General features: G+C 39.0%; 1 long non-coding RNA gene across 3 annotated transcripts; it reads right to left on the bottom strand.

The window, feature by feature from the left end:
* Nucleotides 1-270: 270 nt before the first annotated feature.
* LOC148863119 (uncharacterized) lies at nt 271-26,935 on the bottom strand. 3 transcript variants are annotated; one of them, XR_016108866.1, is made up of 3 exons: nt 26,748-26,871; nt 26,267-26,388; nt 271-408 (listed from the first exon to the last, which is right to left on the bottom strand). It is a non-coding gene; the product is annotated as an uncharacterized LOC148863119 (long non-coding RNA). The 3 variants fall into 3 exon arrangements; XR_016108863.1 differs by lacking the exon at nt 271-408 and having other exon boundaries at nt 26,024-26,388; nt 26,748-26,935; XR_016108864.1 differs by lacking the exon at nt 271-408 and having other exon boundaries at nt 26,024-26,388; nt 26,709-26,801.

Genomic DNA, 26,935 nt, shown 5'->3' on the forward strand with positions numbered 1-26,935 from the left:
CATGTTCAGCACCCCAGTCCACATTAGTTCAAATCACTGTATAATAGTACATTCTTTTCCATGTAACTAGAAACTGAATTCCTAAAGTTCTACTCAAATGAACTGATAAAAGACGATTGAGTTCTTTTGCATCCTGATAAATCAGGCGGCGCTTGGCTTCTCCAGGGCAAGCAAGGGGTTATATTTATAGTTTTGGAGTGAAGGAACCAGGTGCCTTTTTTGGATTTTTTTCTGTTGTCCTCTTTCTCGTTCTCATAATTTAATCAGAAGGGTGTGAAAATGAAATTGGTATTTGATCAGAGGGTGGCATGGTAAAACAGAGGCCTATTGGATGTCACATGCACAATTTTCACATAATTTGTGTAACTCTAACCCAGTCCTCACATCATAAATTATATGAATGAGTTCCTGAAATAAGCAAATATGATTAGGTGATGGATGTATTTGTAAGAGTTCCAAGAGTTACATGTCAATTTTCAGAGATAAAAAAGTGGAATGATGTGAAGGAATCATTGCAGGATCAAAGTGCTGAAGTTTCAAGGACTACACTAACAAAAGCAATAAAATATGTACATTACAGAGTATAGACTGTGAAAATATGATTATATTGATTAGCTTTCAAAAAAATAAAATAATTTGAGATTAGAGAAATTCTGTAACTAAATCAGAAAATGAAATTCAAGAATCCTAGAATATTTCAAGAACTAGAAGCAGGAGATAGGGCTCTAATTGAGGCTTGATAGTTTTGGGTTAGGGAGGGCTTTTTTATAGCAACAGCTTTATTCCAGAAGGGTTATCACTTCTATTAGGATTCGGCCTGCCCTTGAATCCTATTAAGCTGATAACAGTCAAGAAGGAAGAGAAAGAGAGAGAGAGAGAGAGAAGAAGAGAAGAGAAGAAAGAGAGAGAAAAAACGGGCTCGAATGAGAGAAAGAGATCACTCTCCCATTCAGCCAGAATTGATTTATATTACTTATATTGTGGAAAAGACAAATGTGCCCCTACTTAAGGGACACTAAATCTAGCATAATCTTACACATCAGCACATAAACATAAGTATAAAGACAGAACTACCCCTACACATTCGACACTAACACTCCCCCTCAAGCTAGAGAATATATATCATATAATCCCAACTTGTTACATATGTAGTCCACTCTTCCCCGACTCAACCCCTTAGTAAACAAGTCTGCCCACTAGTTCCTTGTGTTTAACATATGAAGTATGTGTCACTCCACTCAGCACCTTCTCTCTCACAAAGTGACAATCAACCTCTATGTGTTTGGTTCTCTCATGAAACACTGGATTAGAAGAAATATGAACTGCAGCTTGATTGTCGTAGTAGAGCTTCATTGGAGTATCAACAGTGTATCCCATCTCCTGTAGGAGGTTCTTTAGCTACACTAATTCACAAATAGTATATGCATAGCTCTATTTTTGCCTCTGCACTGCTTCTTACCACAACTGTTTGCTTCTTACTTTTCATGTCACCAGATTACCACCAAGAAAAGTGCAAAAGCCTATGGTAGATCTCCTATACGACATAGAACTGACCCAGTCAACATCAGTATATCCTTCTATTTCAAGTTTTCCACCACTCTTGTATATCAAACCACGACCAAGAGCCTCCTTTAAATACCTCACAATTCTTAGAACCGCATCCCAATGTGGAACTAGAGGATTCTGCATGAACTAACTTACCACACTAACCACAAATGAAATATCTGGCCAAATAATGGTTCGATAGTTCAGTTTACCTACAAGCCGCCAGTATCTACCAGGATCTTCAAACACTTCACCCATATCGCTGCTCAACTTAGTGTTAGTTTCCATAGGTCTTTCAACTTGTTTAGCACCTAACAAACTTGTTTCTTCCAGCAAATCAATGACATATTTCCTCTGACACAAGTTAATACCATGCTTAGACCTTGCTACTTTTATCCCCAAGAAATATTTCAATTTACCAAGGTCCTTTGTTTGAAAATGTTCCTGTAGAAAAGTTTTCAACCTATCAATGCCTATTTTATCATTCCCGGTAATAACAATATCATCTACATACACCACCAATAGGATTTTTCCTGCCTGAGAGTCATGACTAAAGACTGAATGATCAACTTGGCACTGTTTCATACCAAACTTCTTTACCACCTCACTAAACCTACCAAATCATGCTCGAGGAGACTGTTTAAGCCCATAAAAAGCCTTCTTTAGTCTGCATACCTTACCATCCTCCCCCTAAGCAACAAACCCCGGTGGTTGCTCCATATAAACCTCCTCAAGCAAATCACCATGCAAGAAAGCGTTCTTGATATCAAGTTGATAGAGGGGCTAGTCATACATAGCAACAAGAGGGATCACAACACGAACCAAACCCATCTTAGCAACTAGGGAGAAGGTCTCTGTGTAGTCAATACCATAGGTTTGGGAGTACCCTTTAACCAATCTATCTTTCAATCGCTCTACACTACCATCAGGTAAATACTTAACAGTATAAACCCATTTACAACCGACAACCTGCTTCCTAGGAGGAAGAGTGGTGAGGTCCCAACTATGATTATGAATTAGAGCTGAGAGTTCTTCTCCCATTGCACAGCGCCATCCTGGAGAGGCAAGGGCTTCTTGGACATCCTTAAGGACAACTACAGAGGATAACAAAGAGATAAACTGGCGATGGGAAGCGGAAAGGTGAGTGAGTGAAACATAATTAGAAATAGGATGAAGGGTACAAGTGTGTTTACCTTTCCGCAAGGCAATGGGAAGATCAAAATCAGATACTAGGTTCGAGGCTAGTGTGGGGACAACTGTCGGATCTGTCAACGTTGATGGAGCTGGAGGAGGAGCAACCGGTGCATGTGGGCAATGTGTATACACTTGATGGATGGGTGGCCGTTCAACAGGTGGTGGCACAGGAGGCAAGGACTTGATCACAGCTGGAACAACAGGAACAGAATCCGCAACTGGAAGAGGAAGAGGAAGAGGTGATGAGGAGGAATAAACATCACCGGACCCCAAGAAAAACGAAGTAGATTCAAAGAAAGTAACATCAGCACACACAAAGGAAAGTCGAGAACTAGGATGATAACACATACCCTTTTAGGGTCTGGGAATAGTCAAGGAAGATGTACTTATAGGATCGTGCATCTAACTTGTCCTTCCCAGGGCCCAGATTATAAACGAAACAGACACACCCAAATAGCCAAGGAAAAAGAGGAAACGGAGACAAGGTTGGAAACAAGGTAGTGAATGGGGAATGACCATCAAGGATAGACGTGGGCATCCGGTTAATCAAGAAGCAAGAAGTAAGCATCGCATCACTCCAAAAGGGTTTGGGAACATTCATGTGATGCATGAGGAATCGAGCTGTTTCCAAAAGATGACGATTCTTTCTCTCAACCACCCCGTTTTGTTGTGGGGTATAGGTACATGAGGTCTGATGTATAATGCCATGTTGGTCCAAGTATTCTTGAAATGATGAAGAGAAATATTCGCGGTCATTATCAGAACGAAAAATTTTAATGTGAACACCAAATTGGTTGCAAATCTCAGCATAAAATTTTTGGAAAATGGTAAATAATTCACTCCTTTCTTTCATTAAATAGAGCCACGTCATCCTTGAATAGTCATCAACAAAAATGACAAAATATATATATCCATTATATGACATCACTTTATAAGGACCCCAAACATATGAATGAACCAAAGAAAAATGACTCAGCACACAGTTATCAACCCTAGGACTAAAGGGAACACAATGATGTTTCCCCAACTGACACGACTCACAATCCAAAATAGAAAGATGACTCAACGATGGAACCAAAGATTTCAAAACTTTCAGTGAAGGATGACCAAATCGGCAATGCCACTGGAGAGGAGAAAGAGATTATTGGAGAGTTGTTGACGTTCTTCCACCACCGTCAAAATAATACAATCCACCGGCTTCATGCCCTCCACCAATCTTCATCCCCGTCTTGAGATCATGAAAAACACATGAAGGGTAAAAAGTAATAGAGCAATTAAGTGACTTGGTCAACTTACTAACAAACATAAGGTTAAACGGAAATTTAGGAACATACAAAACTAAAGATAAAGATAAGGGGGTCATGTTAACACTGCCAACACCATAAATGGAGGATGTGGAACCATTAGCAAGGGTAACAGATTGTGATGTTGAGCAATGAGAAAAGGAAGAAAACGCAACTGGAGTTCTAGTCATGTGATCGAGGCTCCAGAGTCAATAATCCAAGGAGTGGGTGTAGATGCCAAACAAGCCATACTTGAGTGTGCGAGAGTGGTCGTGTTCTACTGAGTTGTGGCCTGAACAAACCTTTCATACTTATCACGGGGAACACTCATCATCTCCTTCTCGGAAACATCTGTGGATGTAGGAAGCATTTGATCAACTGAACGACTCTCTTGTCTGAAGCTACTATCACTAGTCATAGCATGATTGGTCCAAGCTGAAGGTGGACCATGCAAGCCATAGCAATAATTAATGGTATGTCCATCCATACCATAGTGTGGACACCTCCTCGGACCCGAACTACATCCTCGGCCACGGGCTCCCCCTTGAATCTCTACCTCCAGCACGACCACCACCACGGTTATAGGTAGGTCCACCACCACCACTCCGGCCATATACCGGTCCACTGCTACCACTACGACCAGACTGAGCTCCCCGAGCTCCACTTCTAACACCACAGTCCTCGAAACTGCAAAGGCTGATCTATCGGAAACACTAGTGTTCTCGATAGATCCAATGGAAATCCTCCTAAGTCGAGCAAACACTTCTTCTAGGGAAGGGAGAGCTAATCCTCCTAGTATCTAGGCCCACACTAGTTCATACTCAGACTTCAGCCCCACCAAAAATCGAGTTACATCAAGTTGTTCTCTCTGTTGTTGCTGAATTTTCAGAGCTATCAGAAGTGAGGGGGTGATAAACATTCAACTCATTATGGATGTTTCTCATACTGGCATAGTACTCCTCAAGACAAAGATTACCCTATTGTAAATTAAAGTATTCCTGATACAGCTGATATACTCTAGTAGTATTGTCTTGACCCAAATACAGTTTCTTAGCATGATCCCACACTTCTTTAGCAGTGTCAAGAAACATGAAGTTTACACTAATCTTGGGTTCCATACTATTCCATGACCATGTGATAATCTATGCATCTTGTTCCCAGTCATCATACTCATGAAAATCTGTGGAGGGTTTTTTCTTCTCTTATGTGTTTCACCTTCTTCTTTGCCTTAAGAAAAACTTCTATAGATTTAGCCCAGGGTACATAATTTCCTCCATTCAGTTTAATATAGGTAATTTGGAAATTCAGGTAGTCAATAGGGACCATCACATTAGTCTTGCTATCACTGTTGTCTCCCATAGCTGAATTCTGATATTGCTGAATTCGGCACACTGCACACTAGACCACACCACACACTAAACACAGTGGTTTCAGCACTTAGTACTGCTGAAAATTGCACTCTTTACACCACAACTACCTAAACACTCACCACACTGTTTAAGGATCACTCCCCTTTCGAATCATACTGAAAGAAAACATAAACCCTAGCACACTAAAATCTGAAATCCTACCATACAATCTGAAATAGACTTATGATTTGATTCACAGCACGAAATTGCATAGAAATCTCTTACCTAATCACCAGAAAATCAGACCACACGAGACATCCACTGCACCACACAAATCAGCCCTCTTCTCTTCATCGATTAGGGGAGGGCTTCTTAAAAATCACAGCAACCAACCACAAACAACACAACTGGAGGCATAGAAACCTCCAAGGGAAGAGGACGGCCACTCCTTTTCAGCCATTTCCCTTATCTCCAACAGATGGTGAAGAAACCATGAGAAAACCCTAGACTGGGTGTGCAGATAACAGAATTCTGGCCAGGTCTGATTTGCTCAGTTTGGCTCTGATACCATATTAGGATTCGGCCTGCCCTTGAATCCTATTAAGCTGATAACAGTCAAGAAGAAGGAAGAGAAAGAGAGAGAGTGAGAGAGAGAAGAAGAAGAGAAGAGAAGAGAGAGAGAAAGAACTGGTTCGAATGAGAGAAAGAGATCACTCTCTCATTCAGCCAGAATTGATTTATATTACTTATATTGTGGAAAAGACACATGTGCCCCTACTTAAGTAAGGAACACTAAATCTAACATAATCTTACACATCAGCACATAAACATAAGTATAAAGACAGAACTACCCCTACATATTCGACACTAACAACTTCAACCCCCTGCCTTCATTTTCTAACATTCTCTTAAGCTTATCCTGACTTTTGGATACCTCCAGTTATTTTTAACATGTATAGCTTCTGTCAAGTCAATTTGGAGTGTGATTTGTTTTCAGGCAGAAACCTGTATGTTCTTCCAAACCTGACTGTGTCATTTGGAAGCCAATTCTGATAGAAGTGGGACATTTCTAGTGCATGTTGGAAGTGCTTCATGGCACCACATGTCATATAGACTCTTAAAACATCTCAAAGAGTTTTGGAGTTATGTCTAGTTTGGGTATACTACCATGGTAAAACTAGATAAAAAGAACTATCCTGAATGGTCTTAGTTGGCTTAGGTATATATTGAAAGCCAAAGCAAATTTAGTAATATACTTGTATGAATGGAAAAACTAAAGAAACCAATGAAAATGAACCCATGCATGAGAAATTAAAGGTTAAAAACTTGGCTTCTCAACCCAATGCTTCCACATATCAGTAGAGCTTCTTTTTCTTAAGACTCCTAAGGAGACATGGAATGTCACAGCAGACTAGTTCTCAAAAACAGAACATTGCACACATTCATCAGTTGCATCAAGAGATGCTGTTTGAACTAGAGTGTGTAGTTGATGAAGTATAAGAAAAAAATGAAGCAGAACCAAATCTTTGAGTTCCTTGCAAGACTGTATTTTGATTTCAAGTTGGTGAGGATATAGATCTCAAGACATGATACTTTACCAACCTTAGGTTGTAGAGAACACTGATGTGGGCCCCACAGCTACGGTATCACTGTGTTCGTAGGGTAGAAGATGTTCTAGTCTGCCTAGGGTTAGCTATTGGTCATTTAGTTGTTTCAGTTGTTATTTATTTCAGTCTTATTTTTTGCTCTATTTGTTATGTAAAGACTAAGGGCAGATCTGTCCTTTCCATGTAATGAGCATAACCTATAAATATTAATTAAAGTGGCGCGGCAGAACATTAAGCTTCTGCTCCTCCTTTTAACCCTTGTGTTCTACTGCTTCTCCTCCCTCTTCCTCTTCTTTTCTCTTATCTTCGATCCTGAAATCCATTAGGGTTCAAGACTGATAACAGTCCTGAACTTCTTCTTGGTATCAGAGCTAGGGCTTCTCATGTGAGTCTAGTCCAGCCGACCACATGAGAACCTTCTAAGGCTGGAAGCTGGGAAAGCAGAGTTCGTTGACTGGTGGTTCTTGGAGATCTCGAGAGGATTAGCAGTTGTTTGAAGAAGTGCCACAGTTGCAGCGAGTTGGTGATCAGGAAGAATCAGAGAAGGCTAGGGTTTGGGTAACCTTGGTAGGCAGCGAACTGCATCCTATTGTAAGTCTTTTATTTTTTGAGAGAAGTAACATCAGAGAAGATAGATTGGACCTATCCAGCAAGGGTGGCCGAACCACTCTAGGGTTTTATCTCTCTATTCTCTAGGATTTTGTCTTATCCCTGCAACAAACCCTAGTATTAGGCCGAACCTTGTGATCTTATCCCTGCGGCAAACCCTAATAGTTCTCCTCAACATTGATCAGTTTTAGGGCTTCATATTAACCCTAATACAAACCTTATCCGTACGGTATTGTCTGGAGTGTACGGCTCTTAGGACTAATTAAAACCTCAAATTGGCTTCAGCATATCAAATTGCTCTTCAAACTGTTTTTCAGTTTTCTTTTGGGGTTTCGAACACTTCTAAAGGGGTGAAAACAGTTCGGACTGTTGCTGTTGTGTGTGGTTATTGATTTCAGATCAGTCTTATACATGTTTCATGCACATCTACCGTGAGTACAGATTGGTTCTATACTGATTTTGTAACTGTACTTGGGAGTCCTAGTGCTGGTTTTGACTGTAGTAACCATAATTTTGAGACTTCTGGTTCTTGACCGAAATGGAGTTCAAGAATCAAGCAGAAGGCAGTTTTGGGAACAACAGTTATGGTGGTGGTTCTGAGACAGGTTTTCAGATTACAACCGTAAAGTTTGATGGATCAAACTATTTGGAATGGGCCCAATCAGCCATGATGGCTATTGGGGGAAGGGGCAAAGTAGGGTATCTCTTAGGAGATGTGGCAGAACCTTCCAAGGGAGACCCTATGTATACCAAGTGGGTCCAAGAAAACTATTTGGTTATGACATGCATCTGTGATTCTATGCAGCCCCATATCAGCCGAAATTACTTATGGGCAAAGACAGCCAAGGAGATATGGAATGTGATGAAAGAGACTTACTCCCAACCCCTTAATGTTGCCAGAGCATATGAGTTGAAATGTGAGGTGAAATCCCTTAAACAAGGAGAGAAACCGGTGTCGGTCTACTTCTCTACCTTGAAGTCCCTGTGGCATGAGATTGATCACTTAGAGACTCTTGAGTGGGAGAGTCCCAAAGATGCTCAGATACATAGAAAGCACATCGAGACAAACAGAGTGTTTGAGTTCCTGGCAGGACTGAATTCAGAATATGATATTGTGAGGCAGCAGATTTTGACCAGAGATTGTGTGACCCTCTTCAGGCATACTCCTTAGTGCACAGTGAAGAGACCATGAGGAAAGTCATGATGCAACCTCAGTCGCTTACACCTGCCTTGGTAGCTGTCAAACCCAAAACAAAGGGTGATTCAGAGAGGGACAGAAAGAAGGAAGATAAAAGGGATGTGGTGTGTGAGCATTGCAAGAAACCTAAACACACAAAAGAAACATGTTGGAAGCTGCATCCACATTTGGTCCCGGCAAAGTTGAGAAATAAAAGGGGTAATGCTCATGTGGCTATGACTACTGATTCAGCATCCTCATCTGGCACGAGAGGCACACCATTAGAGACCTTAGTTGCAGTTCGGGCTGCTCTAATACAATTGGAGAAGGAAGTTGGCAGTTCAGCTCAGTTACCGCAGTCATCATCAGCTCCGGCCACATCGGCCTTTGCACACTCAGGTACTCGAGCCTCAGCCTACCATGCCTCCGCTCCAGGTACTACTAAACCGTGTTGGGTAATAGATTCAGGTGCATCCGACCATATGACTAGCTTGCCCTCTTTGTTTACTACTTATCACTTATCTTCTGGTAGGGATAAAGTATCTATAGCTGATGGCTCTCTTGTCCCTATTTCTGGCAAGGGTGACATCAAACTGTCGGATACTATATCCTTGTCCTCTGTCTTGCATGTTCCTAAACTGGATACTAACCTCCTTTCCGTTAGTAGTATTACCAAACATTTGAACTGCTCAGTAACTTTCTTTCCTGACCAATGTGTTTTTCAGGACCTGGAAACGAAGAAGGTGATTGGGACTGTCTGTGAGACGAATGAGATCTATCTGCTCGGGGAGAGTTCTCGTCAGGAAGAGTCAGTGGATAAGAAGTTACTTGTTTCTCAGGTTGTGAGTCTGGTTATGCCAACGATTGGGTCATTTATCTTTTTGGTCCTTGAAGAGCATGTTTCCTACTTTGTTTGAGTCTGTTGAGTCATCTCAGTTGAAGTGTGAAAATTGTGAGTTTGCTAAACATTGTAGAAACTCTTATTCATTGAGTAATAAAAGGAGTAATAGTTCTTTTGATATTGTGCATACTAATGTTTGGGGGCCATATCACATTCCTTCTATGGGTGGGTACAGGTATTTTTTGTTATTTGTTGATGACCACACCCAGTTTTCTTGGGTTTATCTTATGCGATCACGAGATGAGGTGCCTGCCCTGACCCAAAACTTCCACCAAATGATCCTAACCCAGTTTGATGCCAGGATAAAAGTGCTTAGATCTGATAATGCAAAGGAATACTTTGCTAAGCCATTGGCATCATACCTCCTTAACCATGGGGTTATCCACCAGAGCACTTGCCCTCATACACCTCAACAGAATGAGGTTGCAGAGAGGAAGAATAGGCACATCTTGGAGGTGGCTAGAAGTATTATGTTTACCTCCAATGTCCCTATTCGCTTCTGGGGTGATGCTATCCTTACGGCGGTATATCTTATTAATAGGATTCCTTCTCGGATTCTTGATATGAAACCTCATTTTTCCCTTCTATACCCCAATGAGGAGTTGTTCACTATTCCCCTCAAGACATTTGGTTGTACCTGTTTTGTTCAGCTTCTTGGTCCCCATCACTCCAAGTTTGAACCCAAGGCCTCCAAATGCATCTTTCTTGGTTATGCACAAACTCAAAAGGGTTATTGTTGTTATGATCCTGTCTCAGGGAAGAAGTTTGTATCCATGGATGTCACTTTCTTTGAGGAGACACCCTACTATTCTCGGGTCTCTCCTCAGGGGGAGAGTAGTGAGCGTGGAGATTTGGGTCCTTTTCTTCACGGGGAGTGCAGTGAGGACAGGGTTAATACCTTTGGGGCTGTTCCCTTACCTATTCCAATTGGTGATGAGGGGTGTAGTAGCGAAGGTGGTCAAAGGGATCGGGAGTTGAGAGTCTATCACAGGCGATGCAGGCAGGTTGATCCCGATCATCAGCAGTCCCAGCCAACTCCAATCTCTTCTGCGGCTCCAAGTCCAGATATTACAGTCCCAGGGCCCACAGAGACCCCTTCCATTGTTGCTACCTCACCCTCTACAGATGACCTTGACCTTCCCATTGCCCTCCGTAAAGGAAAACGGCATTGCACCACATCTACAGCCCACTGCATCTATGATCGCCTATCTCCCTCCTACAGGTCCTATCTCACCTCCGTTGCTGATGTCCCTATTCCAAGAACAGTGCAAGAAGCCCTATCAGTCCCGGAGTGGAGAGGTGCAATGCAAGTTGAAATGAATGCCCTGTTGAAAAATAATACCTGGGAGCTAGTTGACTTGCCCAAAGGAAAGAAACCAGTTGGATGCAGGTGGGTATTTACTGTGAAGCACAATGCGGATGGTTCCATTGAGAGGTACAAAGCTCGGCTAGTTGCAAAAGGGTTCACTCAGACTTATGGTATAGATTACTTGGAGACGTTTGCCCTGGTAGCCAAGATGACCACCATTCGGGTTTTATTATCTCTTGCAGCAAGCTACACTTGGCCTTTGTACCAAATGGATGTTAAGAATGCCTTCCTGAATGGGGACTTGCAGGAAGAGGTTTACATGCAGTTGCCTCCTGGATTCTATGATACAGAGGTAGGAAAGAAGGTCTGCCGGCTCAATAAGGCATTGTATGGTTTGAAACAGTCACCTAGAGCTTGGTTCGACAGATTCAGACTAGCCCTTAGGAAGTTCGGTTATGTACAGGCCCAGTCAGATCATACACTGTTCATCTAGAGGGTGGAGTCGTCACTGACACTACTTGCAGTTTATGTTGATGATATTGTGGTGACAGGAAATGACAACCACGAGATTGAGTCCCTCAAACAGCTCCTTCATCAAGAGTTTGAGGTGAAAGATCTGGGTATACTACGGTATTTTTTGGGTATTAAGGTTGCTAGATCTAAACAGGGGATCTTTGTCTCTCAGAGGAAATATGTTTTAGATCTCTTGGCTGAAACTGGAAAGCTAGGTGTCAAACCTGCAGATACACCCATTGAACAGAACCACAGGATTAGTACAGAGAGTGGGGAGCTTCTTGAAGACAAAGTTATGTTCCAGCGGTTAGTGGGAAAGCTCCTATATCTATGCCTTACCCGACCAGACATCAGTTATGCCGTTAGTGTTATCAATCAGTACATGCATTCTCCTAGAACCACGCACCTTCTAGCAGCAGAAAGAATACTAGCATACTTGAAGAGATGCTCGGGTAAGGTATACTGTTCAAGAACAATGACCACATGAAGTTGGAAGTCTATACGGATGCCGATTGGGCTGGGAGTGTTGATGACAGAAGGTCTACCTCTGGATATTGTGCTCTTGTGGGAGGTAACCTGGTTTCTTGGAGGAGTAAGAAACAGAGTGTTTTCTCCCGATCCAGTGCTGAAGCTGAGTACAGGTCAATGGCTAATGGAGTGGCTGAAAGTCTTTGGCTGAGATCACTACTTGAGGAGTTGGGTATTGAATATGAGAAGCCCCTGATGTTGTATTGTGATAATCAAGCGGCTATTAATATAGCACACAACCCAGTGCAGCATGACAGGACTAAACATATTGAAGTTGATCGACACTTTGTACGAGAGAGGGTCTCATCACAAGAAGTGTCTCCCATACACCTCCAATATGCAACTGGCAGATATCCTCACCAAAGCTGTACCACGGAAGAAGCTAGAGGCAGATCTATCCAAGTTGGGAATGATAAACATTTATTCCCAACTTGAGGGGGAGTGTATAGAACACTGATGTGGTCCCCACAGCTACGGTCCCACTGTGTTCGTAGGGTAGAAGATGTTCTAGTCTGCCTAGGGTTAGCTATTGGTCATTTAGTTGTTTCAGTTGTTATTTATTTCAGTCTTATTTTTTGCTCTATTTGTTATGTAAAGACTAAGGGCAGATCTGTCCTTTCCATGTAATGAGCATAACCTATAAATATTAATTAAAGTGGCGGCGGCAGAACATTAAGCTTCTGGTCCTCCTTTCAACCCTTGTGTTCTACTACTTCTCCTCCCTCTTCCTCTTCTTTCCTCTTACCTTTCTTCTTATCTTCGATCCTGAAATCCATTAGGGTTCAAGACCGATAACAGTCCTGAACTTCTTCTTAGGTCAAATGCACGCAAAAGTCCAAAATGAAGAGAGTATAAGATAGGCCTTGCAAGAAAGGTCCCAAGTATTGGTATCCCAAAGAATATCCAAATGGCAATTTTAAGCAATGCATTGACTCATTGAGATTCACTTTGGAAATGTATGGATAAGGTGGAAAAATCAAGATACACATGGATATGCTATGGAAACTCAAATAAATGTCGAAGATCCATCAATAACACACAATCTAAGTTTTAAATGGCCATATATAAGGTATTTACACAAAGAAATACAGTTTATTTGAAGTGTGAACTAACGTCAAATTTGAAATGTGAAGGTATATGCTGATTTGTAACAGTTGACTATAGGTTTGTAACAACTGAATTTTGGTTTGTAGCATGTATAACTATTGAGAATCAATTTATAACAGTCAAGTATTGATCAATGCTGCTGCACATCAGCTAGCACCCAAGGATACAGGTGCTTTGACCCTGAAACAGGGCCATTCTACACATGCAACCAAGCCACACAGTCAGAGATATCCTTGTCTAACTTTGTTTATTCAGGTACACACTTTGCTAATCATACCTCGGTTTCATCTTTAGGTGATAATTGGGTTATTGAGTTAAGGGCTTATGGTACACGCCCATAAAAGCTACTTTGTTTCCTTCCTTTTCCTTATGTTGTGAGAAATAACATTATGGGCTTGGGATTTTTAGTTTCCGTTATGATATTGTACTTAATAAGTTATATGGGCCTGAGCTATTATAATTTTTAATACTTCTTGCTGCCACCTAATGAGGGGCAGTTTTGTCTCTTTATGTTTTTTTAAACCCTCTAATAAATATCATTTTAGGGCTAGTTAGAAAGAGGTTGCTGCCCTATGCATCTATTCTTCTACCTCCTTTTCTCAGTTATCTCTTTTAATCCTGAACCTGAATGTAAGCATGGCATCAAAGAACTAAGTGATTCTCTTCAATTTTGTGAAGACTAGGAGAAACCCTAGTTCTGTTCGTAGTTAACTAAAGATTGTTCCTAGGGAGCCCAGAACAGTTTATGTTATACCCTACTAGGGCAAGAGGAAGAGCAGTAGTCATTCGGACTACTAGAGAGACCTCTTTTCAGGTCTGGCTGCAGCGCTGTTGAAGGTGTATAATCTAGGAGGCTCATGTAGGCACTTGGAGGGAGTTTCTAAGTCCAAGCAGTAAGTATTGCTGCCGGCCACCTATCAAAAAAAAAGGTGTTGCTGTTGATCATTACTATTTCATTCGGTTATCAGTTGTGACTGTTCAGAATGTCTTCAGCACAAGTGAAGTTACATATAGGGATTCCAAGGCTGGTAATGGTGATGTAAACATTGAGAAACCTAATCTTCAGATTACTAGTGTAAAATTGGATGAGTTTAATTATAGGGAATGGCCATTTGAACAAAGTTGTTCATTATAGGTCATGAACTTCAAGGATATATTAATGGGAAGGTTAAAGAACCCAGAGATGAGAAACAAAGTTATAGGATTTGGTGCAGAGAAAATGCAACTGTAATGTCATGGTTGCTGTCTTCTATGACACCTAAAATTGCAAGGGCATTCCAAAACTACCCTTCAGCTCACAAGATATGGGAAAAATTGTTCAACACTTACGGTCAACGGAAGAATAATGCAAGGGTCTATAGGCTGAATCAAGACATTGCAACATTGACTCAAGGAGACATGACAGTTTGCAACTTATTTTGCTACACTAGAAAGATTATGGGAGGAGCTTGACCATTATTTGATTCTTAAGTGGGACGGCACCAAGGACAAAGAAATATATGACAAGAAGGTTGAAGAAGGGAGGATTTTTTAAGTTTCTTGTTGGTCTTGATGAGAACATTAAAACACAGATTGTAGGAATGGATGAACTTCTAGATTTGCATCATGTGTATTACCTGATTGGGAATGAAGAAATAAGGAGGAAAGAGATGGGACTCGAAGTTTCTTTTCAGCCTAGTGAGCAATCCTCCTTCATCTCAGCTACCTTAAAGGGTGGAAAACAGATAGATAAAGAAGAATTTCAAGTGTACTCACTGTGGGGTGAGAAACACACTAAAGATACTTGTTGGATTCTACATCCACATATAAAACTAGAAGCTTCAAGGAAGGATTAGAAGCCTCAAAAGGGCTCCAACACTTTTGGGCATATTGCAAGTCCTGATGTTGCAAATAGTGCTCCAAAGAGTACTCACACCAATTCTTCTCACTTGGGATAGATCACCACTTCTACTGGTAGCTTCTCAGATTTCACAGCCAAAAGGTAAATGTCCTCAATCTATCCATACTCAAATGAAACAATCCTCCATTGACTCCTTCTCTTTTACAAAGACAACAGGTATTACTTTTGCACTTAGCGCAATTCAATCATCTTCATCTTGCACTTGGATTATTGACTCAAGAGCTTATGAGCATATAACCAATGCATCTTTCATTATTTACATCCTATCATCTCACTTCTAGGAAAGACAAGGTGAAAATTGCTTATGGTTATCTTTCCAATGTTTCTGGAAGAGGAGACATTCAGCTTGAGAAAAATCTTCTGCTTAAATCAGCCCTACATCTTCTAGACTTCACTACTAACTTACTTTCTATTTCCAAAATAAACAAAACCCTAGATTGCATTGTGATATTCTTTCCTACACATTGTGTTTTCAAGACCAGCTAGCAAGACAAAAAGAAATTGGGAACATCTCTGATGTTATATATTCATCATATTAAATAAAAATGATTTTCATTAATGATGGAAATAGAAACAAAATTTAACAAAATGTTAATAATAATAATAATAATAATAATAATAATAATTGTCATTATAATTCAAAATTTCCACATGCAATGCATGTACACATTAACTAGTAGACAAAAATAAAATATGAGAGAAATAAGGAATATCCTAGAAACTACAACTAACTGTTTAACAGGGATGCTTGAGAAGCTGGAATATAGGAGGCAGCTAAACTAAACATGGATTTTCACCAAGTCTATGGTAGGCCAATTGAGAGAAATTTCTTTCTCTTGAGAACAGGTATCGAAGTTAGAAACTGAAAGGATCAGCTAAAGAACTTAGCCAGGATCAATTTCAGTGAAGTGATGACGCTATTTGATGATGCTTCTGAAGTTCTCTGATAACTGGTCAATTGCAATTGCAGTAATCTTGAAGTTGAAGATGTGAGAGAAAGAGAGAAGAGAGGAAATGAACCTCAAAATTACTCCAAGAAGAAACCTGCCTAGGCAACAAAAAATGACAAGGTGGGCACCTGATGTTGGACCAACTCAGTTCTAGTCCTTAGAGAATGTTGAATGGTCTTCTTTGATCAGAATTCTAGGGCTGTTGATGGTTGTAATGGCTTCTTGAAAGAATAAGAGAGAAAATACCCGGGATCACTCACGGGATGCCTAGAATCACTCTAGGGCATGGGAACCACTCACCGTAGTTAGCATAAGCTAAAGAAAACCCAATAAACTGCATTGCTCTGTGTGAAACGTCCATACATATTTATAAAATCTAAACTCATAATAATCCTAGGAGTCAAACTGTTAAACTCATAATAGTCCTAGGAGCCAAACTGTTAGACTCAATAATCCTATTAGGACTCAAACTAAGTTGCCATATCCTATTTCAATTCAAAGAAGACTCAATAACTCTAATCCTACTTATGCAATGACTCTGAAATTTTAAACATAAACAAACTATAACTAGACAATCAATCCCTATTATTGGACCCTACAGAAAAATTATAAAATGGCAAAAATTCCCCTGGTGTTCAATTCAGTCCAAATCCCAAGTACCATCACTATGCCATATCAGGGCCTGTTATAAGGCCTTCTTTCTATAATAAGACTTCAAGGGTGCTGATTGATTCCTATCATTATGAGAGAAACATGATTACAACAAGAAGTTGTGAAATGAACCAGCTATAGAAGCTGCCCCAGTTCAGTACTACAATTGAGCCCAACTTGAAAGAACTTGACCCTGGCAAGTTAAAAGCATGATACCTTTCATAAAGATTTGGGTTGAGAAACTTGAGATGATGAAAGTCTTCAACAGTGATCCAAGAACTCTCAAACATAGGCTTGCCTTTCCACTTGACAAGGAATTTTTTATACCCTCCCATAGCAATAGATATTATTTCCTCATCTGAAACATCCTCTGGAATGTCATTTGGAGCTGCAATAGTTGGCAGCTTAGGTAATAGGAGTCTTAAAAGAATCCACATGTTCATGATAAGAAATTAAGTCATCAACGTTGAAGATAGGACTAATTCCCATGTCATTTGGCAACTGTAGAACATAGGCATTAGAACTTACCTTCTTGATGATTTTGTAAGGACCTGCACTCTTTGAGTGGAGCTTCTTGTACACACCTCTAGGAAGATGCTCTAGTCGTATACGTACCATAACCATGTCTCCCTCTTGATCATTTTCCAACCGTTGATGAATATCAGCTCTATCCTTGTATAAATCATTGCTCAATGCAATTTTTCTCCTAACATCATCATGTATCTCTCTTATGTAACTAGCAAAAGCTTCTGCTTCAATGCTAGTACGTGTATCTAGTGGCAAGGTAACTAAGTCAATTGGCCACTTAGGCTGAATACCATTCACCACTTCAAATAGAGTTCTTCCTATGGATCTATTTACTAAGTTGTTATAAGCAAACTCAGCTATTGGAAGCACTAGACCCCATCTATAAGTATGATCCCCAACTAGACACCATAAAAGATCTCCCAAGCTTCTATTTACTACCTCAGTCTGACCATTTGTTTGGGGGTGAAACAATGTAGAGAATTTCAGCTGAGTATTAAGTAGTTTCCAAAGTGTTCCAAAAATAACTCATAAACTTGGTGTCTTGATCTGATACAATAGTAGAAGGCACTCCATGAAGTCTAACCACTTCTTTGAAAAATATAGTAGCAATATGTGAAGCATAGTATGCTTTGTTGCAAGATAAGAAATGAGCCATCTTGGAGAACGGTCCACCACAACATAGACTGTATCATGACCCCAAATAGTCTTGGGCAATCCAAGGACAAAATCCAATGGTAAATCTTCCATGGTTCATGAGGAATAGGTAGGGATGTATATAACCCAATGCTCTGCTTTTGTCCTTTGGCAAGTTGGCATGTCCTGCATTGCTTTATTATACGAGCAACATCATTCTTCAAACTAGGCCAATAAAAGCTATCTTCTACCATAGTAATGGTCTTATCTCTACCAAAATGGCATGCTACACCTCCAACATGTAACTCCCAAATAACAAAGTCTTATAAAGAGGTATTTGGTAGACATAAGCGGGTATCATAAAACAGATAACCATTATGTAGTGAAAAGAAAGGATACTTATCTTGCTTCCCAACTTGTAAGTCAGTATAGATGATGTTGAAATCCTTACAACCAGCATAGTCTTGTTTTAATTGATCAAACGACTTTGACATTCATGGCATGAAGTATGTAAGCCATCCGACTTAGTGCATCTACCATTTTATTCTCATTTCTTGCTTGGTGCTTAAGAACAAAGGTGTATTCTTCTAGGAATGAAACCCACTTCCCATGCTTATAGTTTAGTTTCTTTTGGGAATTCAAGTACTTTAAAGCTTCATGATCTAAATAGAGCACAAACTCCTTAGATATTAAGTAGTGTCGCCAATGCCATAAAATTAGCACTACTACATATAACTCATTGTTGTAAGTTGAATATTTCTACTTGACTTCATTTAGTTTCTCACCATGAAATGCAATGGGATGGCCTACTTGCATGAGAACCCCTGCAATTCCTACATCGGATGCATCACATGCCACTTCAAAGACTTTAGAGAAGCCTGGAAGTTGTAAAATAGGTGCCTCTGTCATTTTCTTCTTGATAGTCTCAAACACTTTTGTTGCTGCCTTGGTCCAATTAAATTCCCCCTTTTACATTGCATCAGTAATTGGAGTCATAATAATGTTGAACCCCTTAATAAATCCTCTACAAAAAGTTGCTAGGCCATGAAATCTAACGTACCTTCCTCAACTCCATTCAATTTGGTGTGGGACAACGCAATAAAATTCATTTATGGGAAGATCTTTGGGTGGGAGAAATCCCACATAAATATAATTTCCCTAATCACTATATTGTATCAAACCTTAGGGGGGAAACTTTGTGTAATTTGGGGACACCTGGTCCAAAAGCGTTAATTGGAATCTGGGTTTCAAAAGGGGTCTTAGGGAAAATGAATGTGTCCTTAGTTCATTTGTTGGATCTACTAGGACAAGTTTACTTTGACCCATCCTTGGAAGATTCCAAAATTTGGATAGGCTCTTCAAATGGCCTCTTTACTTGCTCTTCTTTCTTCAACATTCTTGCCTAGCCTAGCATCTTAGTTGGGGAATTCCCTATAAAAGAAATTTGGAGTAAGCCTATCCCCCCAAAAATTCAATCTTTCTATTGGGAAATTTTCCTTGGCAAGGTAAATACTTGTGGTATGATGTAGAGAAGAAGACCTTTTGACTGCCTTTCTCCTCACATGTGCTCCCTTCGTAAGGAAAGTGGTGAGACACTATAAAGGTTAAAGTAGCTCATTGGGTAAAGTAGTTATGCAAGGATTTGTTGGGTGGTATGGGAAGAAAGGAATAACAAAATTTTCTTGGAGAAAAGTAGAACAGTGGAGGAAGTGATAGACACTATAAAGGTTAAAGTAGTTCATTGGGTAAAATCCTTGCATAGCTTCCAAGATTTCTCAATCACAAACATTCTAAGAACCTAGACAAAAGTAGTACAATCTTCAAGAGTGAAAGAGAAAGTAAGGATGGAACTGAAACCTCCGGAAGGCAATGGGATTAAATTGAATTTTGATGGGAGCTCCCTTGGAAATCCGAGACTATCATGTATAGGAGGAGCAATCAAAAATTCTAAAAGGAGGATATTGGCTTTGTTCTCAAGACCAATTGGCATTGGCAACTCATTAAAAGTTAAGTTATTGGCACTGCTACAAGGGCTAAAGCTAGCTAAGCAGTTAGGACTTATGCATATTAAGGTAGAGAGGGACTCAAAAGTGATCACCTCTTGGGCTACAAACAACAGAATTACTTCATGGACCTCCAAATATGTGATTAGGGAAGTGGAAAAGATTGCAAAGGAAGTAGAAGTTGATTTCAATTGGGGTCAGAAGGAGTGAAAATGGCTAGTTGATTATCTTGCCAAACAAGGGGCACTAAGGCAACAATTGTTTTGGGTTGCGCTGTAAAGTGGGACAAAAATATGTACTAATTTGGGATTTTAAACTATTTTAAATAAAACTCTCTTTTAATGATCAAAAAAAGCACTTATGCCTTTAGCAAAAACAACAAACCCCAAAAATATAACGTTGGGTGTAACAAAAGAGCATTTCTTAAGTTGATGTAAAGTTTCTCTTGGCATAAAGCTCTCATCACTTGACGTAGATGATCAATATGCTCTTCTGGACTATGACTATATATAAGAATATCATCAAAATAAACAACTAGGAAACGACCAATGAAGGATCAAAGTACTTGGGTCATCATCCTCATGAAAGTGCTAGGGACACTAGTCAGTCCAAATGGCATAACTAACCATTCGTATAAGCCATCTTTTGTCTTACATGTTGTCTTCCTCTCACCACCAAGCCCAACCTGTATTTGATGATAGTCACTCCTTAGATCGATCTTAGAAAAAATAGTCGCTCCGGTCATCATATCAAGCATGTCATCAAACCTAGGCATTGGGAACCTATGCTTGATAGTAATCTTGTTGATTGCTCTACTATCAATGCACATATACCAACAACCATATTTCTTTGGAGTGAGAAGAGTTGGAACAATATATGGACTAAGGCTTTCTCTAATAAAACCTTTCTTTAGGTGGTCATCAACTTGTCGTTTAAGTTCAATTTGCTCTATAGCATTCATAGATAAGCTGGTAAGTTGGGCAATTGTGACCCTGGCTGCAAGTCAATAGCATGTTGAATGTCTCTCATGGGAGGTAACTCAATAGGTAGCTCTTCTGATGCCAAATCTAAAAAACTCATCCAACACTTGGACCACTTCTTCAGGCATTTTAGTAGGTATATCTGGTTGCTTTTCCTCCTTGGATATTACAACATATACAACCCATATTCCTTGCTTTCTAGAAACAACGGGCCTTTGGGATTTTTTGGAGAGCAAATGCAATGATTTTTTCTTAGATTCAGCAACGAGCCTTTGGGTTGTAGTCTCCTTTTGAGGAGGATTGGCATGCCTTTCAACAACTTCTAGTGGCATTGGCTTCATGATAACTCGCTTCCCATTAAATAGGAAGTGATATCCCTATATACAACCAAGGCCTTCCAAGCAATATGTGTTTAGCATTCATAGGAACAATGTCACACCAAAAAGAATTAGAATAACCACCATAAGAAATAGTAACAACGGCTCATTTAGTTACTGGAATTGTCGCCTTATCAACCCAAGCAATCTTGTATGATTGTGGATGTAGGGGTGTAAACGAATTGAATTCAAGTAGAATCAGGCAATATCCGAATTCAAATTCGATTTGAAAATCCAATATTCAAATTCAATTTGATATACAACGGGTATTGAAAATTAATATTCGAATTCGAATCCGATTAAATAATCAAATATTTGATTTGATTCAAATTCAACCAATTAATTATTTTAGGTAATTAATAAATATATAAAATAAATAATTTATTTATATAAAGTATATAAATATATAAAGCATATAAAGCATTTAAATATTTTATATGTTACATATAACAATTAAATAATCGGTTAAATTCTGATATTTATCGAATCGAATCAGGTCATATCTGAATTCAAATCCGATTAGTCATTCAATATGAATTGATATCCGAATTCGATCGATTAGATTCGAATTATCCAAATACGATTTGATTATGTCCAATCTCAAATTCAAAATCGAATTTTCAAATACCATTGACACCCCTATGTGGATCTGGTTGTGCTATCAACTTCTGCCGATCTACAGTACCTTCAGAAATCACATTCATACTATTGCCATCATCTATGATAAGCTTACAAGTCTTGTCTCCACTCTTCACTATAGTTTGAAATATTGTTGTATGAGGCCAATCTTCCTTGATTTCTTCCTTTGGGGATGCAAGAATGCATCAAACTACACTAACATAGTTGTTATCTTCATCTAAAGCATCATTATCAATGAAGGAATAATCCTCTTCTTTAGCTAAATCATCATATGGGTCATCTACCGCTTCAATTCCTTCTTCATAAATGATATTAAGGCTTTTGGTAGGACATTGGTATATGGCCCTTTCCTCCACATCTAAAGCAACTAGTATTAGGCTGTTTTTTCTGAGTAACACTAGTAGCAGCTGATTTACTCTTATAGTCAACCCCTTGATAAGGTCTAGACCCACTAGGCTTATTAGAGTTGGCATTAGAATATGCTAACCTAGAAGTCTTTCCCCCATCAGCTTGCTTACGAGCTGCATACTCCCCAGCTTGTGATACAAATTGCCTCATGTTTGTTTGCTTTAAACTCTTCTCAATTTTGACAGTAACTTGGTAAGCATCCTCCAAGTCAAAGACTCAAGCAGTTACCATCTCTTTCTTGATTTCAGCTCTTAGTCCATTCTTGAATCGAGCCAACGCTTGCCTCTCACTTACAGCAATAGCACATCTAATAGATAATTCATCAAATTTACGCATGTATTCAACTACAGATAACGTACCTTGCTTTAGGTTGGTCAGTTCCTCATATAACTCATCTCGAAAGTCCATTGGGAGGTACTTGTCCCTCAAATGTTTCTTCATTTATGACCATGTAGAAATAGGACCATCACCTTTGTTCTCCAATCATCGCTCCATGCTTGTCCACCATACTTTAGCATATTTCAGGCTCGATTAGCTTGTGTAGTTTGTAGCTCTTTGTCATCATCTAAGATTTAACAGATCCTTCATCTTCACCATTATCATCTTCATGGGCAGCTCGCTTGTCTCATCCTCCATCCCTTTCATTGATTAGGGGTGCTTCTTGTTGGATTTCTTCTTCTTTAGCTTCTTTAAGTTATTTTTACTTGTGCTTCAAGGGTTTCAACTTTCTTGCAAAGGGTAGAAATCAATGAATCTCTTTGTGTATTAGTCTGCCGACCCCTGTACTGCTTGCCACTACATGTAGCCATGATGATAACAGCCTATAACCTTGGCTTTGATACCTAACTGATGTAGGACCAGCTCAGCTTTAATCCTTAGAGAATCTTGAATGGTCTTCTTTGATCAGAATTTTATGGTTGTTGATGGTTGTAACAGCTTCTTCAGGTAATAAGAGAGAAAATACCTGGAACCACTCACAAGGTGCCTAAAATCACTCTAGGGCATGGGAATCACTCACCATAGTTAGCATAAGCTGAAGAAAACTCAATAAACTTCATTGCTCTTTGTGTAAAACGTCCATACATATTTATGGACTCTAAACTCGTAATAATCCTATCAAACTGTTAGACTCATAATAGTCCTGGGAGTCAGATTGTTAGACTCAATAATCCTAGTAGAACTCAAACTAAGTTGTCATGTCCTATTTCAATTCAAAGAAGACACAATAACTCTAATCCTACTTATGCAATGACTCTGAAATTTTAAACATAAACAAACTATAAATAGATAATCAAACCCAATTATTGGACCATACCAAAAAAATGTAAAATGGCAAAAATACCCTTGGTGTTCAATTCAGTCCAAACCCCAAGTACCATCACTATGTCATATCAGGACCTATTGTAAGTCCTTTTCTTTCTAAAACAAGTCTTCAAGGGTGTTGATTGATTCCTATCAGCACCTTATTATAATATCATTGATATTGCTACATCTTACCAATATGTGTGTTAATACATTATATTGTACACCAAATATATCATTTATACTTTGTTTTGAAGTTTTACTATTGAAATTTAAAAGATCAAAGGTTTTTGAGAAGAGAAAAGGGAAAAAAGAAAAAATATAAGAATAAGGAGGTTCCTATACATTAAATAAAATAGTGGCTCCACTCATATTCCTATTCTCTTTTACTTCTATCTTAAATTTTTATCATATAAAATTATAACCTTTTTTAGTTGCTAATTGGTATAAAATCACTCTATCAAATACATATTATATTAAAATTATTTTTGAAAATGTTGAAATAATATATCTAAAATACTTTTTATCCTTTAGATGTGATGATTTGCCACATTTTGAGAGGAAATTTAATGTTCTTAATAAAGAGAATTGACATTCTTTCAATTAATATGCATGCTGAATGGTATATAAAACCAGAAAACTAGCCAAATTTTAGTTCTTTATTTTATATTACTGCTCATGTGACTAGGAGCCCCACCATCACCCAGAATTGCTCAGATGTCTTGACAACTTTGATGTCAAATTCATTGATTGCTGAAAATGTCTAAGACATATTACATATGTATACTGTAGATATTAGCCACTCATAAAATTACAACTTCACATTATATACTTCAACTCAGTAAAAAACTGAGCAGTTTGAAACATAAACTCTAAAAACTAAAAACAAGTAAAACTATGAAAACACAGAAGTGCACATGCATGGACAAAACAAGATTTTAGTGTGGTTCAGTATTGGTTGCCTACATCCACAAATGAACCCATATGAAAAACTTCACTAATCTTCTTGATTGGAAGTAAAACCCTAGCTTCCTAAAATACCCCTGTATGGACATTGTATGGACCCCCTCCCATTTATAAGTATTTGGATTTAACCCTCGGAAAACAAGACATCTGCATAGAATAAACTATAACTGAACAAGCAAAACTCTAGTCTTTAAGGCCACTCCCACAGGGAAATAGCAAATAGCAAAATAACCAAAATATGACCAGTGATTTACATCTCTAAACTCCTTGTGGACCACCAGCCAATAGCAGAGAGTCACAATTATCTTTTCAATCACATTGTCCCTTGAAGAAACTACTCTTTCAGATTTTTTTGATTTATTTCCCTCCAAAAAAAAAAGACCAAATGACCACCATAGGTACCATACTGCACAAGTCTTTTCTTCTCTTGTTTGGCCCCTCAATGCCATTCAATCACCAAGTCCCTTACAGTCCTTGGGGAACAGCATTTGATGTTCAACAAATTGCTTAAATATGCCCATATACTTGCAACAAACTAACAGTGAATGAAGATGTGATCCACTGATTCCAGATCATGATCAAGGAAAATACAAGCCATGAAGGGGATGCTCAGACCCCAGGATATGAGTTTGCCTCTTGTTAGACATTTACCCAGTACCGCAAGCTAAACCATGAAAGCCGCTTTTAGGCACAGGGATTCTCCAGATCCTTTTGTGTGGAAATGATTTTTTTTTTTTCCTTTTGACAAGTAGTGTGGAAATGATTCTTCAATCAAGGAGATCAATGCCTATAAAAGGACCTAACTGAAAATATCCCAGAGTTGTCACACTTCCACACTAGAGTCCTCTTTTCCTGGCTGTGGAGGACAGTCATTTAATTTCTGCAAAAGATGCACCAGGCCTACCACTTCCCAATCATTCAAACTTGTACAAAAAGATGGGGCCCAAATTATTTATTCTCCCCTTGTCTCATAGAAATCAGCTACTAAAGCTTCTTTATCTGCTGCCATCCAAAACAGGGTAACAATTTTCTCACTAAGATTTTTCATGCTCTAAACCTTGACCACTTCGTGTGTCTCCATGTTATCTATGAAATAGTCTTGCAAAATCAGAGGTTCCAACCTCCAATTAGGCAAAAAAAAGATGTGTTTTCCAACAAGGTCCCCAAGCATGTTTTCATTGTCCAGTATTTATTCTCTTATCCAATGAAGACCTTCTATGCCTCTAAGGGTCTAACCGATGCTTGCAGGAAATAATAATTAATGTACATCAAGGCTTTAAATAGAAGCTCTCCAAAATTTTGACAATAACTTAAAAAATTTGGACAAAGTTCCAAGTTAAATTAAACTAAGCTAGTTTTTTTTCCTTCACAATTAATTGTAATCCCCTCTACTTTCTTATTTCCTTTCTACTACCTGTTTATCTTCCTACATCTTTTATACCTATTTATTGTTAACCTTTCTCATCAAAGCTTCTAAGTACTTGTTCTGCGTAGATTTTTGGTCCACTGACCTTCAAACCTGGAAGAACATCAAAATTCCAAAATATCCTTCACACTTTAAAGGCTTGCTTTAGTGCAGTCAATTCATTAACGATATATTTGCAGCTATGAGCATTCTCAGGAAAGTATCATATCTACAGTGTCATGAGATGTATACATGGTAAAGCAGCCTTTTTACTGCATTGTATGATTATCAAAAGGATGAAGATATATTCCCATTTCTTCTGAGAAAATGGCAAGGTTGAAAGATGCACGATGCCGCATCTCTAAATCCATAGAAAATTCGAAACTTAAGACGTAAGTTTACCATGCTTCCTTCATCATCTTGTTCCGCTGCAAATCTTGAAGAAGCTAGGAAGCACTTCAACTGTTCAATATTGTGTTTCAGATCTAGAAGCTCAATGATCAGGCTCCCATCACAAGCAAGATCTACAAAAACCTCCTTTAATCCACAAAAATGTTTAACGAACAATCATGATATCAAGGCATTAGAACCCAAAAGAGATGGTGATATAAAACGAAAATCGTATGTAGAAACAATACTATCTGCATCGGTAAACTCAAAACAAAACAAAAATCAAGTTATTAAAAAACAATGTAATGATCGGAAACCTTTTGGCTATTGTTCACATTCCACAATTCAGAAAACAGTCAAATTCCTCTGCCTCACTTCGAATTCAAACATTTCAGATAAGATTTACATGTGTGTTTGTATATGTGTACGTACATACGTCAAAAGGACAACTGACCTGGAATCTAAAGAGGGAAGAAACTAGATAACAACCTACCAAACAGAAAGCACTCAACATAGTCATATCCAGGCATGCTACGGCCGCCTGCTTTCTCCTTGAACCTCTTTAATAATAATAGTGGATGTCGGAATAGGAGGAAAACTGGAAAAGTATTAGTCCATCAACACGCAACAGCGAAATCATTTTTCTTCGGGGGGAAAATAACATAATTCAGAATTGTCCCT

The sequence above is a fragment of the Nelumbo lutea genome, chromosome 3 (genome assembly GCF_056320005.1).
Source record: "Nelumbo lutea isolate HS-2025 chromosome 3, American lotus-T2T, whole genome shotgun sequence".
In the NCBI taxonomy this organism is placed as follows: Eukaryota; Viridiplantae; Streptophyta; class Magnoliopsida; order Proteales; family Nelumbonaceae; genus Nelumbo; species Nelumbo lutea.